Here is an 18,631-nt window from a genome sequence, read left to right as displayed (position 1 = left end):
TCTTGTGCTTCCCTGTGGAATAAATGAATAAATTGCCCAGTAACCGGCAATAGTTCATCTGATCCCCAACAGAGTTTCTGGCTTTTACCCTTATACCGGTAGTTGTAAGTCCTATCCTTTGTGGTTTTCTACCTTGTAACCGGTAGTTGTAAATCCTGTATACCTTCTTTCCTTTTTGTGGAATCTGTGGTTGTTTACCCAGAGATTGGTATTTGTGAACTTTGTTGTTCCTCAGCAGAATCCTATTTTCTTGCTCTCCAGCAGTTGTGGTTTCTATCCAGTATCTGGTAGTTTTAAACCCTATTTTGTGTTCCCCGTGCGGAGTCATGATTCTTTCGCTCCCCACGAAGAGTTTTTGGTCTTCTACCCGGTATTCGGTGGATGTAAACCCTAATTCTTTTTATCCTCATCAGAGTTGTGGCTTCTACCCAGTATTCGGTAGTTATAAGTCCTATCTTTATGGTTTTCTACCCAGTATTCGGTAGTTATAAATCCTACTTTTATCCCCTAGCAGAGGTAACCTTTGTGGTTCATCCCGGTTGATGGTGGATTTTGTGGTCTTCTACCCCGTATTCAGTAGTTGTAAATCCTATGTTGTCGTTGTCTCCCTAGTGGAGTTTGCGCTTCCTTGTTGGAATAGATGGATAATTGCTCAAGTAACCGACAATTATTTTACCTTATCCTCAGCTGAGTCTTTGGTTTTCTACCCAGTAGTCGGTAGTGATAAACCTCTCGTTTCCTCAGCCAGAATCTTTGGTCTTCTACCCAGTATTCGGTAGTTGTAAATCCTTTGTTCTCTCCTTTGCGGAGTTAACCTTGTTGTTCATCCTAACCGATGATGGTTACTCTTTGTGGTTATCTTCATCCAGTATTTGATGTTGATCTTCCCTCTTGTTTGGGTAGTTGCTCTTGAGTAAGCACTTGTAGTCCCAGCAAGTCTTTTTGTGGATAATTGCCGTATGCTAGCAATTTTATCCTCTGTGGGTCTTTTCACCGTTTGCTAGTGATTTGTTCCCTGGATCATTGATTTTTGTATCAATGCGTCCCCGGTGAGTCCTCTTTCATTTACCCGTTTGCTTGGTAATGATTGTTGCTCCCTTTGATTGGTCATCTTTATATACCTAGTTTTGGTATCCCGATGCCTTTCTTTTCGGTTGATTTATCCTTTATTAACCCAGTAACCGGTTGTGGATAATCTTCCATGCGAGTATGTTATCCACGTTCTAACGGTAATGGATAATATATCTCATGCACTCTTCAGTCGAAGCCTGTTGTGTTTCCTCAGTCGAGTAAGATTTGTGTTTCTTTTGCGGAATCGAATATTCGTATGTTTCCCGGATAATTGACGGATGCTTGAAATTTATCCCCAGTGAGTTATCTTTTGTTTATCTTGTTGTTGGTGGTAACGATTGTTTCTCTTTTCGGTCGGCCACCTATTATATAACCAGTAACCGGTATCCCTGGTGTTCCTTCCATGCGAGTATACTATCCACGTTCTGAAGGTAATGGATAATATATCTCATGCACTCTTTGGTTGAAGTCTTTTGTCCTTCCCCATTTGAGTAAGATTCGTCTTCCCGTTATGGATTCGAATGTCCATCCTATAAGTTGATTTGCTTTTTTCAAGCCCTCCTTTCGGATGATGAGTGTTTTGGCATATATACCAATTCACGCTTTGGTCGGTCACCTATTATATACCCAGTAACCGGTATCCCTGGTGTTCCTTCCTTTCGGCTCCCTATTATGACCTTGGTCCCTTGTGGAGTCAGATTTTCCTGAGTTGATATACCTTTTGCAGGTCCTTCTCAGATGTTTGGTTGATTGATATCTCTCACCCTTATACCGGTCTTAGATATTCTTTCTTCCTGAGCTTGTTGTTCTTTCACCCTTATACCGGTGTTTAGATCACATGTCTCTTTGAGCTTGTTACCCAGTAGCCAGTAACACCTCATCTTGCAGATTTTCCCCAGGAGAGTCTTTGTTAGACATTCTCCAGCGGAGTTTCTGTTGTGATTTTACCCTTTTGTTGTATTGGCGTTTCCCCAATATACGCAATTTTCCCCGGCAGGGAGGTTCTGTGTGAATCTTTCCCCAGCCTGAGTCTGAATTTTTATCTGAAGTACCCTTTGCGGATAGTCTGAGTCATCTTGAGTCGTTCCATTGGATTCGTTCCCTTTGGAAACTTCTTCTTTTCCCCCAGTTTGAGTCCTTTACTCCCGAGTAAGGTCTCTAGTCCAATCGTGTCCTGCTCACGCGATGTCAAGTCCTTGTTTCCCCTAATTCAGAGTCGTGTCTTGCTCACGCATTCTTTCTTTTCTTATCCCCACGAGAGTCCTATTAGAGTCTCTGTTCCTGGTGAGTGTATTACTCCGATGGATCGTCTTTTCTTCTTTGTGGACTTATTTCCCCACAAATTTTGTTTGTTTTACATGCATACATTTGCATCATGAGGTCTCTTAGGGACCAAAATGTATCTCATTATTGTTATTTAAGCCCATTCTACCGCGTCGAGATGAAGATTTTAACCTTCACTTCTCCGGCTAGAATGACCTTAAATAGGGGCATCTGTAAGATCCTAATTTTGTCCCTAAAATCCCTTATGGCATCATATCATAACATTGCATTGCCTCAAGGATCATTGTACACCTTGCTTCCTTCCCTGTGGGTGGGATCTTTCTTAAGAGTGGTTCTTGATCACCAAGCATTTCTTGCATTTGTATATCATTGTTTTTCTTTTAATCACTAAACAAAATGTACAAAAATATGTCATTAACCCTTGTTACTTGCAACTTAAGCAATCATCAGTCAATGCAATCCAAGTGAATCCTTTGTGCAAAGAGATGAAGTTTTCATTGAGATATGGATCATGTGATCATCATATTGAGCTCATTTGAGCTATAGGTTCATTGTGGAGCAAGTTCCCAAGTGGCAAAGGCCCCAAATTCATCAGAACATTTTCAGGTCATCTAAGGACCAATACAGTCAACTGAAAGGTCAACTGTGGATTTTGAAGTGAGAAATTGAGTTTCTTCATCCCATTCATGTCCAAATCATGCTTATTCATCATGCCAAAAGTCAAGGTTAAAGAATTTGAAGTCAAGTCAAAAGTTTCCAAAAATGGAAAGTGACCTATAATTTCAACTTTCCAAAAATGGCAAGTTTTTGATCCAACTTCGACTCAACTTTACATTATCAAAGAAGCTTCAAATGAAATTTTGTCCAACGTGAAAGTTGAAGATCTCTCGCTCCCATTTCGAAAAAGTCCAAGATCATGAGCATCTGATGAATGGTTGGGGAGATATGATCCAATCATTGCCAAGTGTACATGGAACTTCAAATGAGCATAACTTTTGAACCAAAGCTCCAAAATTGGTGGTTCTTTTTGCAATATTCTTCTCTTGACCTCTAATTTCCAAATCATCCATCACATTACATAAAATCTCATCACATGATCACTTGCATATCCATGCCTTTTTTGGAGGGAAATTGCAAAATTCAAAAATGGTGCATTGTATGGATTTTCTACCATTGCCAATGTGTTTAAAAGATCATTTTAAGTGACTTTGATGAAGGGAGTGGTACTGTTCACGTGTAATTGGTACATGCACCATGCAAATTTTGATTTTTTGCAAAACACCTCATTTTCATTAGCCAAGTTAATTATGGATTAGCATGTTGATTAGGAAAGGATATAAATACTCTAATCATAATAGAATTGAAGGAGGTTAATCACAATTCACATTTCTAGATCCAAAATTCTCTCTCCCTACAAAATTTTCTTCCATTCATAATTCAAATTTTCTTCAAATAGCATTGCAATTTTACTTCATATTCTTGTTCCCTAGCTTTGGTTTAGTGCAGATCAAGTGCTGGTTTGTTGAATTCCTGCAACAATCAAGCGGTTGAAGCTCATGAAGTTGAAAATGGAAATTCAAGATTAAGCTAGATCTACACGTGTTCAAGCTTTCTTTTCTTCATCAAACATCATTGCAAGCATTGTGGAGTGAATTTGGATCATTACAAATTGTGGAACGTGCAAAACAAGAACCTGCTCTTCAAGAGGTATGATTTTCGACCTTCATAATTCTTCAATTCATGAGTATATTCGTGTAGATCTTTGTTTGTTGAGAATTTTGAGCCAAAAATCGTGTGAAATGGAGCATAATTGACTGAGTTATGTGCATTTGAAGTTTTGCATCCAAAAATGTTCATGCTCGATTCACACTTGTTATGATGTTTTAGAATGAATTGTTAGTTGATCTATGATGTACATGGAATAAGGATTTGAATGATATGCTTTTTGTGGATTTCTGGAAGTTTCTGGAATTTCTGGAAATTTGAGGATGAACATTCATCATCTTCATCATGAAGAAGATGAAGATGCATGCATTGTGACGGTTTCAGCAAAAATAGCGTCGGTTTTGGAAAATAGCGTCGGTTTGAACCGTCCAAATCTACGCAGGCTTAGGGTTTTAGGGAACGGTGTCGTTTTGTGTATTGGCGCGTGCTCATTTTTGAATTTGGACATGCTTCGATTCCTGCCGAGTGCAATATTCAAATATTCATTCCATTTTCATGTTTTCCCTCCTCTTTTGCCATGCTTGATCATTTTTGAATTTCATTTGGTATGCTAACTTAGAAAAATCAAAATAAATTAAAAAATGCATCAATTAATCCCCAATTTTTTGCACAATGATCCTTGAGATGTCTAGTTTTTAATGATCATGAGTTTGAAAGTTGTGCCTGGTTGGAATTTTATTTGCTCTAGGTTGATTGAACACATGTGCATTTATGACCTTGCCTTACTCTTTCCTTTGTGAAATGCTTGATTTTAATCCAATGGACTTGAAATTTTACATGCTGATTCTAGACACATTGCTGGATGTTTTAGGCTTGGTTTGGTATTTCTCTCATTTACCATTTCTGTTTTATGCTTGTGTTAACATGGTGTGACAATTTGTGTCACACATTTGGTTGTTCTTACTTGGGCAATTTAATTTCCATGCCAAATGATCTTGGATGCTTCTGATTTTCTGTATGTTGATCAAGTTGAATGTGTTGAATGTTCATGAATTTTTCCAGAATTATTTGAATCATTTCTGTTTTAATTTGAAATTTTCATTCATGATGTCCATATATGAGCCTTGAAATTGCCCTTGACTTCTTTTGATCATGAAATGCCTTTGATGATTGATTTTGATGTGAGCCTTTTTAGGACATGTTAATATGTGTTTGAAGTTGCATTGTGTTGAATTCCAGCTCCTGTTTTGAATTTTTTCTTCACCTTTGACCCGAGGCTTTGACCTAGTGGTTTGTTACTTACATGTGAGCTTTGATTTTAGGTTTAAGCATCCAAATGCCATGGTTGATGATGCTTCATCATTTGGATGTTGATATTTGCTTTTGATTACTAACACTTGCTGTTTTATAGGTTGATGATAACTCATTTGAGTTTTCCTTATGGCTTTTGTCTTGTACATTGGGATTGTTTGTTTGTTATTGACTGTTGTTTGTTTGTCTGAGTATTGTACTGATTGGTTTAGCTGTTTCCACAGGTACCTAAGTTCCTTTAAGTTCATTTGAACTTTGCTTTGCTTTTGCTTGTGGTTTGCATACCACTTAGGTATAATCTCTAATCTTCATGTAGTCTGGAAGACCTGTCATGTTACTTTGGCAGGCACCTGTCTGAGCCCTCCTTAAGAGGCCATGTTTTTGTTTGTTTAATTTTTGTGCCAAGCAGGTAAAGTCCTCTTAAGAGGCAATTGGCAGATAAAAGGGATGTGTAATCCATCCCCTGCTATTCAGTTGTGTCATTCACTTTGCTCACACCATGTGTTGATGCATTGTGAATAAGAACCCAAGATCTTATAGAGTCAATCATTTGTGGAGAAGAGTTCCTACATTCTGAACTCTCACACTTTCTATTGTTTAAAGCTCTCCCAGGCCCGGGATAAGAGCTATGAGGCATAACCCTCATCTCCATTTCATCTGCTTCACCCTAACTCTCAATGATAGGGTTAAGAGCTCAAAATTCCCCATTCTATTTGGCTGTAAAGCCTAACCTTGCTTGAGCTTATTGATTGTTTATAGTGTGTGCTAATTGATTTCTTGTTTGCTGGTTTGCCCATATGTGCATAATTGTTTGAGTGTGCCTTTGTCCATTGTTTTCATCTTTGAGCGTTAATTGTATATCATTTCATGACCATTGTTCATATCTTTGTGACACTTTGTTTGTCCATTGAGGAGTCAATTGTAAGTCCATTTATTGGCAGTTGTTTCCTATGATCTGGGAGGAGTTGGGACTAAGACCATTGATTGGCATCCCATTTCCTTGGAGTCGAGTGTAAGACCATTTATTGGCAACTTGTTTCCTCTTGCTTATTGCATTTGTTTTCTTTTGTGAGACTAGTATAAGTCCATTGATTGACATCTGGTATCCTTTGTTTTCTTTGTTTTAGGAGATTGGTGTAAATTCATTGATTGGTATCCGGTATCCATTTTGTTTTAGGAGATTGGTGTAAATCCATTGATTGGTATCCGGTATCCATTTTGTTTTAGGAGATTGGTATAAATCCATTGATTGGTATCCAGTATCCATTTCTGTTTTGTGAGATCGGTGTAAGTCCATTGATTGGCGTCTGGTATCCCTGTTGTTTGTTTTGTGAGATTGGTATAAGTCCATTGATTGGCATCCGGTATCCATTTACTTTGTTCATCTGTTATTTGCTTGTTGCCTTTTCCAAAGGAATCACTTGGATCATCTACATATGATTTCAAGAGGTGAACATCTAAGAAGTTTTGCATCCCTTAACCCTCACCCTTTTGTTCTAAACCTCCATTTACATGTTAACTCAAACCAAAAAAAAATATTGTGCAAACATTTTCATTTCTTTTCAAACAAGAAACCTAGGCCTTAAGCCTTTGATTTTCAAGCTTCATTTTCATAATACTTCTTTTGAATTGAATTCTAATCATACTTTGACCATCTTTTATGAATAAATTCTAATTGGTTAATTTCACTCATTCAATTGTTTTGTGGCTCAAGTCCACTTTCTTGATAAGTTTTCATACATTATCCATAGGTTTGATTTATCCTAGTCGGTTGATGTTAATCTCACCTTTTGTCCTTAGTGATTGAATTGTAAGACTTCCTTGCTTATTATAGGGTTAACCCCTCACTAGCAAGTTGAAGCTTTTCTCACATGGTGGACTTGTGGTTGTATAGGTTGAGTTTTCTCCCGTGGATAACGAAAGCCCTTAGTGCTTTTGTTTAAAATGAATTCACCCATATTTTTGGAAATCTTTTAGCCGAACTACGAGGTTTTGATCCTGTAAAGGTACGTAGGCAATGGTTATCCATCCAAACACAAAAATAATAAAATTTGTATATTCTTTCTCTCATCCCCTCATTCGTGTTTGCACAATAAATGTTTCATAAACAATATCTTTTGCATCAATTTGTGAAAAGGGTTCCCTAGGAGTACCTAGGATGCTTTGGGTGCCTAACACCTTCCCTTTGCACAATTACCCCCTTACCCAGATCTATGTACCCCTTTTATTAGTTTTCTTTGCAAAACTTCTTAGGCTTTTGTTCGCTTTTTAGCCATTCCTTCGGATAAATAAAAGTGCAGTGACGACTCTATCTTGTATGTTTTGCTTTTGGTTTAATTAATAAATCATAAAGTGATGAATACACCGCTACAGGTTGGTCCCCCAAAGAAACCCTAATTCATCTGTGCACCACAATGCCTTGTTCTTGAAGCAACCTCAGCCCATGGTCAAATACAATCAAGGGAAGTTCTTTAATTCATCATTTCATGCATATTTGAACTTATTTGAGTGTCCTCAATCATTAATTATTCAGGACATGAGTTGTGGACTTGAGAAGTTGATCAGTCAATTCATCTGACTATTTTGAAATACACTGAGACCTAACGTTTTATGTGTTAGTCAAATGGAGATGGTTCCAAAATCAAAATCGTTCTTAAGGATAATATGAACAACTTTCATGTTCATCAAAAATTGATTTGAGGATTGGAAGGTCATCTCCCATTCCAAGACATTATAGGTCATTTTGACTGAAACCCTAATTTTGGGTCAACTTCCCAAGGACATAACGCATTCATTGTTTATGATTTTGAGGTGGGATCAAATGCATTGGAAAGCTTAAGATGTCTGCTGCAAATGTTATGTTGAACAAAATTTCAAAATCTCAAAGGAAATACATGTGATAATACAAAACATTATAGGTCACATTGGACCAAATGCATTGAAAGGCAAAAAAGTCCAACTTTAAATGCCCATAACATCTTCATCAAAACTCCAAATGATGCACAATTTAAGTCCATTTTGATTGTCTTGAAACTATCTACAACGTTTATGTTTGAGGTGTTTCCATTTGAGGCTTGCATCATCAAAATAGAAGGGCTTGAAGATGGTTCATTTTGGCAAATTTCTCAAAGGCATATTTTCTGCATTGAACTTCATGGCCTATTTTCACAAATTTCCACACTTTAAATGAGTTTTTGTCCAACATAACATTTGTTCCTTATACATAGACCTTTCCAACCATTACCCACATGCTTATGTTTGGATTTTGTAATTGGCATTTTCGAAGAGGTGGATGTTTAGGTTCAATTATGGAATGCACATAAAATCTTGATACACAAGCAAACTCAAAGCAAATTGCACGTCCATTTCATTCCATACTGAGCTCAGCTTGCATTTGGCATTGTTTTTGGGCCTTGTGCATGAGCATGCAAGTGCATGCAAGGATTGTCCATGTTCATGCACACGGATTGGATCATCATTTCCTTGCCACTCCCTCTATAAATAGAGACCCTATTCCATTCAAAATTCATCCCTGATTCAACCTGTTATGTTGCACAAATCTCTCCATAGCCATCACTAAAGGAATTTCAATTTTCTTCTAAAAAATTCAGATCTGAATTTCAACTACCTTGGTTGATTTTCAGACCTATAATTCCTCAGCCTTGCTTCCTCTTCATCACTAGATCTTACTGCAAGCTTTGGTTGTGAAGAATCATGCTCTCCATACTTGCATTTCAAAGGTGGATATCAGAAATTTTTCTCTTTGAAACTCTTTGATCTTTGCTTATTTCTTGAGTTCCTTGGTTTGGCTGAAGTCCTCTCAATAGAGGCATCTGATTTGTGCTTTCAATTTCGCAAAAATATGAAGTTCATGATTGTAGTGGTGTAATCGTCACCATCAGAAATATTGATTAGATCCGAGGTAAATCATACAAGCTAGAGTCGCCACCGCACTTTTATTTATCCAAAGGAATGGCTAAAAAGCGAACAAAAGCCTAAGAAGTTTTGCAAAGAGAAAACTAATAAAAGAAACAGAGATCTGGGTAAGGGGGTAATTATGCAAAGGGAAGGTGTTAGGCACCCAATGCATCCTAGGTACTCATAGGGAACCCTTTTCACAACTTGTTGTAAAAAGTTATTGTTTATGAAATATTTATTGTGCAAAGATGAGGGAAGGGATGAGAGAAGAATGTACAAGTCAATTATTTCTGTGTTTGGATGGATGACCATTGCCTACGTACCTTTACAGGATCAAAACCTCGTAGTTCGGCTAACAAATTTTGAAAGTGAATTGATTGATGTTAAACAAAATCCTTAAGGTCTTTCATTATCCACGGGAGAAAACTCAACCTGAACAACCACAAGTCCACCATGTGAGAACAACTTCAACTTGCTAGTGAGGGATTATGCCCTATAATAAGCAAGGAAGTCTTACAATTCAATCACTAAGGACAAAAGGTGAGATTCACATCAACCACTAAGATAATTGAGATCTATGGCTAATGTATGAAAACTTGATTAAGAAGTGGACAAAGCCACAAAAGCAATTGAGTGAGTGGAATTAATCAATTAGAATTATTCACAAAATGAAGCCAAAGTATGATTAGAATTCAATTCGAAAGAAGTATTGTGAAAATGAAGTTTGAAAATCAAAGGCATAAGGCCTAGGTTTCTAGTTTTGAAAACGAGTGAAAATATTTGCACAATAGTTTTCTGGTTTTGGGTTAACATGCAAATGGAGGTTTAAAGAACAAAAAAGTGGGAGAATGAGGAAGCAAAACTTCTTAGGAGTTCCTCTCTTGAGATCATATGTAGATGATCCAAGTGGTTCCTTTGGAATAGGCAACAAGCACGAAACAAAGCAAACAAGCAAGGTTCAAAAAAAAATAAAAGATGGAAATGGATTGCCAATAAATGGTCTTACATCCAACTCTGAAAACAGAATAAAATAGGAAATGGAGTGCCAATAAATGGTATTATATCCATCTCCCCAATAGGAACAGGAAACAGATGGCCAATCAATGGTCCTACATCTAACTCCTCAAACAAAGCAAATAACAAATGCAAAAGCAATATGCAACAACAATATGCAAAGCAATATGCAAGAACAATATGCAAAGCAAGCACAAGCAATTACAATCAATCAATTAGCACACTCTATAAACAATCAAGAGGCTCAATCAAGGTTAGGCTTTAGTCAAGCCGGTACTGTATGGGTGTTTTGAGCTATTAACCCTAACATTGAGAGTTAGGGTGAAGCAGATGAAATGGGAAATGAGGGTTAGACCTCATAGCTCTTAACCCTGGACTGGGTGAGCTTGAATCAATGAAAGTGTGGGAGTCCAGAATGAGGAACTCTACTCCACATGATTGACTCTATATACAATGATCTTGGGTGTTTATTCAAATGCATCAGCACGTAGTGCGAGCAATATGAAAGACTCAACTGAATAGCAGGGGATTGATTGCAAATCCCTTCTATCTACCAATTTCCTCTTCACTTAGGAGAACTTAACCTGTATGCCTCGACAAGGAGGTCTTTAGCACAAAGATAAACATACACAGCATTGCCTCTTAAGGAGGACTTCAGCCAAATGCCTGCCAAACAGAAACGACAGGGCTTCCAGACTACATGGAGAAAAAAAGGTTACCTAAGTGGTATGCCAACCACAAGCAAAGCAAAGTTCAAGTAATGAACTTAAAGCGGCTAAGGTACCTGTATGAAAAGCTAAATAATCAATATTATGTTCAGACAAACAACCAACAGATAACAACAGACAGACATTCTCAATATGTACAACATGTAAGCCATAAACTCAATTGAGTTCACCACCAAAGACCTACAAAATAACCAAAGGTTAGCAAACAAAGCAAATAGCAAAGCTCAAATGATGAGGCAACATCAAGCATGGAGCTAAATGCTTGAACCTGAAATGCAAAGCTCAAATTGTGAGTACAAACCCCTAGGGCAAAGCCTAGGGTCAAAGGTGGATCAAAAAGTCAAAACAACAACCAATATTCAACATGAAGCATGTTTAAACCAGTAAGAACATGTCCTAAAAAGGACCAAGTCAAAAGCATCAAGCAAAGTCATCTCATGAGCAAGATATGGAAAAGGCAATTTCAAAGCACACAATTGAACATCAAGAATCAAAATTCCATATTAAAACAGAAATGACTCAAACAAATATGAAAAATTTTATGAGCATACCACATGTCAGACAACAACATCATGCAAAAAATTGGAAACAGAAAAGCTCAATTGATATGGATATGAAAATGAATAAGATCAGCATCAAAATGTGTGACATACATTGTCACACCATACAATCATGTGTCCCAAACAGAGAAGAAAAATGCCAAATAAAATCTCACAAATCATGTATCATGTTATGAATCAGCACATAAAATTTCATGGCAATTGGACAAATATTGAGCATTTCACAATAGAATGAATGAAGCATGTCACATTTGCATACATGTCCAAAGAATCAATCACATTTAAAATTCCAGGAATGGTAAAATCATGAAATCAGCATCACAGAATAGTAGACATTCACATGATCATATAGAAAAAAATGGAAGTTAATTGGATCAACATGCTATTTTTAAGGATTTTTTGAATTATCATGAACAAAATGAAATAAATGGTGAAACAATGAAATAATGTGGAAATGAAATAATGAAATTGGAAATTGCACAAAGAGGAATCGAACAGAGTACAAGAGGCTCATAGGCGCGGTGTAAGATCCCAATTTTGTCCCTAAGATCCCTCATGGCATCATATCATATCATCACATTGCCTCAAGGATCATTGTGCACCTTGCCCCCTTCCCTATGGGTGGGTTATCCTTTTGAGAGTGATTCTTGATCACCAAGCATGTTTTGCATTTGTATATCATTGCTTTTCTTTTTATCACTAACCAAAAGTACAAAAATATGTCATCTAACCTTTGTCTTGCAGATGAAGCAATCATAGGTCAAAGTAGTTAAAGGCATTCATTGAGCAATAGATGGTGGTCATTCTTGAGATTTGGACCCCACAATCATTCACAAGAGCTTATATGAGCTATGATGTCATTTTGAAGCAAAATCCCAAGTGGTAGAGGCTTGAATTTCATCAGAACATTGCCAGGTCATCTGAAGACCTAGAAAGTCAATTGCAAAGTCAACTATGGATTTGGAGGTGGGAATTGATTAGAAATACTTCATTCATGTTCAAACAAGTCTCATTTGACATTTCAAACATCAACATTGAAGAATTTGAGGTCCAGTCAAAACTTTCCAAATATAGAAAGTGACCTATAATTCAAACTTGCCAAAAATGGAAAGGTTTTAGTCCAACTTCAACTTCATATTACATTATCAAGAAGGTTTCAAATGAAATTTTGTTGAACATGAAAGTTGTAGATCTTTCTCTCCCATTTCCAAAAAGTCCAAGATCATCCATTTCTCATGTGTGGTTAAGGAGATATGATCAAATCATGGCAAAGTGTGCATGGGACTTCAAATGGACATAACTTTTCAACCAAAGCTTCAAAATAAGTGGCTCTTTTTGCATTATTCTCCTATTGACCTCTAATTTTCAAATCATGCATCACATTACATGAATTGTCTTCATATGAGCACTTGTTAATCCATTGGCTTTTTGGAGGGAAATCTTAAAATTCAAATTTAGTGTATTATTTGAACTTTTTGCCATTGCCATTGGTTCCAAAATGTGATTTTAAGTGAAAATGAGTTAAATTCGTGCACTGTTCACACATGCATTCCATGCATGAGGGTGAAAAGCCAATTTGCACATACACCTTAAAAGTGATTAATCCCAATTAGCTTTGGCCTAAACAAGTTTTAAACAGGATTAGCAAGGCATATATAAAGAAAAACCTAATTGTTTTCAGCATTAACATGAAAATTCAGATCTAGATCCAAAACTTCTTCAAACTTTTCTCTCAAATCTTTTTGCAATTTCTTCAAACAAGAGCACATTCTATTGGTTGATTCTTGATCCTGAGGCATTTTGGAGTAGAATTGCACGTGGAATTGAAGCAATTGGAGCCATATTGAAGCATGCTCGAAGCTTGGAACATCCATGGTGATTTCAGATTCTGTTGAATGCAAGTACAATTGAGCTTCAATCTTTCCTCCAATCATCTATACAAGCATCATAGAGAAGCTTTTGATCATTCCAAGCCTTGAACCAAGCCAATTCCAACTTCTGCTCTTCAAGAGGTTACAAATCGAATCTCCTAATTTTGAAATCTATTATGATGTTGTTGTAGATCTCCTTATGCTGGTTATTCTGAGCTTTGAACCATGAATTTTCATGCATTAATGACTGAGTTAGGCTAGGTTAAAGTTTCATGTATGAATGTTGTTTGCTTCGATTTGATCTGGATACTTGGATTTAAGCTTAGCTATGCATGGATTTGTGATCTATGATGAAAGACCTACATGTTAGTGTATCTAATTTTGATTTCTGGAGATTTTGTTCTTGATGTTCTTGATACATTCACTGTTCATGTGTTGCGCGATGAAGAAGATGAGTTTCAACCTTAGGCCACGCTTTTGATCCCTTTGGCAACGCTTTTACTGGTCTGCATGTGTTAGCTTAGGGCACGCTCATGTATTGGTCCACGTTTTGCACACACAGCACATCCGTTGGTCCTCATTGCTCTGACTTTGCCACGCAAGCTTTGACCGTGCCACATCCTTTTAATGAAACGATGCTTTTCATCCTTGGCGCACTGAGCATTCAAATATGCACCTAGTTCGATTCCCAGCCGTGACAATTTTTCAAATGCTTCTCATATTTTCTCATTTCCCTCCATATATTTCCATGCTATGCTCTTCATGTTTTTTTAATTTTTTCTCATCTTGTAAAATTCATATCAATTTGAAAACTCCTCCAAAAATTACAAGGTTTTTTGCATTATGATCCTTAGTCTCTCTAGTTTTTTATCATCATGATTTTACAAGTTGTGCTTGGCTGGATAATTTTTTGTGCTAGAATGTTTGAACATGTATGCTTATTTGACCTTGCCATGCTTATACCTTTGTGAAATGCTGGTCTTTGATCCAATGATTCTGAAATTTTGCATGATAAAACTAGACAAATTGCTTGACATTTTGGTGTTGATTTGGTATTTTTATCAATTGTCATTTCTGTTTTATGATCATGCTAAGTTGGTGTGACAATTTGTGTCACACCTTTGCTTGTCCAACTTGTGCCATCTGATTTCTATGCAAAATGATGTCCTATGCTTCTGATTTTTTATGTGATCCATGTTATGAATATTGTGATTGCTCATGAATTTTGTTGGAATTATTTGAATCATTTCTGATTTAATTGAGATTTTTCATTCTGGTTGATCACATTTGAGCTTTAAAATTGCCTTGAAATTCACTTGATCATAAAATGCATTTGGTTAATGATATTGATGTGAGACCTTTTGGAATGTTTCAAGATGTGTTTGAAGTTGATTCATGTTAAATTTCAGCTTCTGTTTTGATTTTTTTCTCCATCTTTGACCCTAGGCTTTGACCTAGTGGTTGGTTGCTTATCTTTGAGCTTTGATTTCAGGTTGAGCATTCAAGTTCCATAGTTGTTGATGCTTCACCACTTGAGCATTGATGTTTGCCTTTGATTACTGATCTTTGTGTGTTTTGTAGGTTGATGTTGACTCATTTGAGTTTGACTTTTGGCTTACACATTTTGTACATTGGGATTGTTGGTTGCTTATTGACTGTTGTTTGATTGTCTGAGTATTGTACTGATTTGTTTGATGTTTCCACAGGTACATAAGTTGCTTTAAGTTCATTTTGATCTTTGCTTTGCTTGGTTGCTTAACCACTTAGGTATAATCCCTCTTCTTTATGTAGTCTGGAAGACCTGTCCTGTTATGTGGGCAGGCACCTGTCTGAAGTCCTCCTTAAGAGGCAATGTTTGTGCTTGTTTAAGTTTGTGCCAAGCAGGAAAAGTCCTCTTATGAGGCAATTGGCAGATAAAAGAGATGTGTAATCCATCTCCTGTTATTCAGTGTGTCATTCACTTTGCTCACACAATGTGTTGATGCATTGTGAATACTAACCCAAGATCTTATAGAGTCAATCACTTGTGGAGAAGAGTTCCTACTTTATGAACTCCCACACCTTCTATTGCTTAAAGCTCTCCCAGGCCAGGGATAAGAGCTATGAGGCACACCCCTCATCTCCATTTCATCTGCTTCACCCTAACTCTCAATGTTAGAGTTAAGAGCTCAAATTACCTCATTCCAGTTGGCTGTAAAGCCTAACCTTGCTTGAGCCTAGTTGATTGTATATAGTGTGTGCTATTTGACTTGTTTGTTTGTTAACTTGATTCATCTGTGCATAATTGTTTGTGTGTGCCTTGGTGCATTTATCATCATTAATTGTACATCATTGCATGATCATTGTTCATATCTTTGTGACATCTTTGTTTGTCCATTGAGGAGTCAATTGTAAGTCCATTTATTGGCAGTTGTTTCCTATGATCTAGAAGGAGTTGGGACCAAGACCATTGATTGGCACCCTATTTCCTAGGAGTCGAGTGTAAGACCATTTATTGGCAACTTGTTTCCTCTTGCTTATTGCATTTGTTTTGCTTGTTGTATGTGAGTAGTCAATTGGAAGTCCATTTATTGGCAGTTGTTTTCCGATGATCATTCCTTGGAGATTGGAATAAGTCCATCGATTGGCATCTGATATCCATGTTTTGTTTTGCTTTGGGAGATTGGTGTAAGTCCATTGATTGGCATCTGGTATCCATGTTTGCTTTTGGGAGATTGCTATAAGTCCATTGATTGGCATCTGGTATCCATGTTTGCTTTTAGGAGATTGGTGTAAATCCATTGATTGGTATCCGGTATCCATCTTTGTTTTATGAGATTGGTGTAAGTCCATTGATTGGCATCCGGTATCCATTTACTTTGTTCATTCTGTTATTTGCTTATTGCCTATTCCAAAGGAATCACTTGGATCATCTACATATGATCTCAAGAGGTGAACATCTAAGAAGTTTTACACCCGTCACCCTTCATCCCTTTTGTTCTAAACCTCCATTTGCATGTTAACCCAAACTTGAAAACTATTGTGCAAACATTTTCATTTCTTTTCAAACTAGAAACCTAGGCCTTAAGCCTTTGATTTTCAAACTTCATTTTCATAATACTTCTTTTGAATTAAATTCTAATCATACATTGACCATCTTTTGTGAATAAATTCTAATTGATTAATTCCACTCATTCAATTGTTTTGTGGCTTTGTCCATTCTTGATAAGTTTTCATACACTAGCCATAGGTTTGATTTATCCTAGTTGGTTGATGTTATTCTCCCCTTTTTGTCCTTAGTGATTGAATTGTAAGACTTCCTTGCTTATTATAGGGTTAACCCCTCATTAGCAAGTTGAAGCTTTTCTCACATGGTGGACTTGTTGTTTGTATAAGGTTGAGTTTTCTCCCGTGGATAACGAAAGACCTTAGGGATTTTGTCTTAAAATCAATTCACCCATATTTGGGAAATCTTTTAGCCGAACTACGGCATTTTGATCCTTACCTTCCATGGAAAGGTACGTAGGCAACGGGTTCATCCGTTCAAACACAAAAATAAAAACTTGTATATTCTTTTCTCATCCCTTCCATCCATGTTTGCATAATAAATATTTCATAAACAAATAACATTTCGTTCAACAAGTGTGAAAAGGGCTCCCTAGGAGTACCTAGGACATTTTGGGTGCCTAACACCTTCCCATTGCGTAATTTACCCCTTACCCCGATCTCTGATCTTTTCATTAGTTTTCTATGTGTAAAACTTCTTAGGCTTTTGTTCGCTTTTTAGCCATTCCTTTGGATAAATAAAAGTGCGGTGGCGACTCGATTCCTTGTATGCTTTGCTTTTGGTTTAATCAATAAATCATAAAGTGACGAATACACTGCTACACACGGCATGTAAAATGACAGCGTTTTGGCTTATTGCAGAAAATCACAATTGTAATTCAAAACACAACACAAGGGATCGAACACGCAACACAATGGATAATAGCGTCCAACCAGTTCCTTCAAAGCTCTGAACCAGAACAAACCCTAAGTACTATGCAGCACGACCAACAGTGGTGGTTTCCACCGTCTTCTTCATGAAGACGGTGGCGCTACAGTGTATGCATCACAAATTTTTTCCAAAATCGTGCGACAAGAATCCAGCATCAACACATATACAACAAGAATCCAACATCAATTCATATTATAACTCAGCCAATACTCAACCATTTCAAATTCTATTTACATCAGCATGCTCAGCAATCAAGGATCTACAATATTATGCACATAAATAGGAGAATTAAGAGATTCGAAAACCTAACCTCTTGAAGAGTAGTCACTAAAAATAAGCGATTCAAGGCCTTGCACGTGTGTAGATCCAATCCTGAGATGATATTATGAAGTTTGATGTATGAATTGAAGCTTGGAGATGCTTGGATCTAGCTCAAAAGTCAGTTTCCATCTTCATGTTCTTGAGCTTCATGTGCTTAATTCTCCACCAAAACCTTCGATCCACACCTTGATCTGCACTCAATGATGATCAGAGAACACAAAAATGCAAGAAAATTCAAGTGCTATGTGGAAGAATTTCAAATTTCAATGGAGAGAAAAATTTGGAGGGAAGAGAAATTTGGATCTAGAATTGATGAAGAAGACTGAAATTCTGTTATGATTTGGTTTATATACTCTGTCCTAATCATGCTGAAAAGTGTAATTAGCAATGGTTAATTGAGATTAAGCAAAATAAGGTGTGTGACCAAAATTGGAAAATGGGAGGTGCCATGCAAATTCACATGTGAACAATAGCATGTGCATGATCAAATTCACTTAAAATGTTCCAATGAACACAATGGCAATGGTATTTAGCGCATATGATGCACCAATTTCAAATTTGCAAATTTCCCTCCAAATGGAACATGAATGAGCAAATGGTCATATGATGAAATTTCATGCAAAGCCATGATGGATTTGGAAAATATATGTCATGAGGAGCAAAAATTCAAAAAGAGGCACTCAAATTGGAGCTTTAGATCAAAAGTTATGGCCTTTTGATCATATCTCCTTAACCATTCATCAGATGCTCATGATCTTGGACTTTTTGGAAATGGGAGAGAGAGATATTTAGACTTTCATGTTGGACAAAAATTCATTTGAAGCTTCTTTGATGTTGGAAAGTTCAGTTGAATTTGGTCCAAACACTTGCTATTTTTGGAAACTTGAAATTACAGGTCACTTTCCATTTTGG

This window comes from Lathyrus oleraceus, chromosome 1 (assembly GCF_024323335.1).
Source record: "Lathyrus oleraceus cultivar Zhongwan6 chromosome 1, CAAS_Psat_ZW6_1.0, whole genome shotgun sequence".
NCBI lineage: Eukaryota > Viridiplantae > Streptophyta > Magnoliopsida > Fabales > Fabaceae > Lathyrus > Lathyrus oleraceus.
This window is presented reverse-complemented; position numbering follows the sequence as displayed.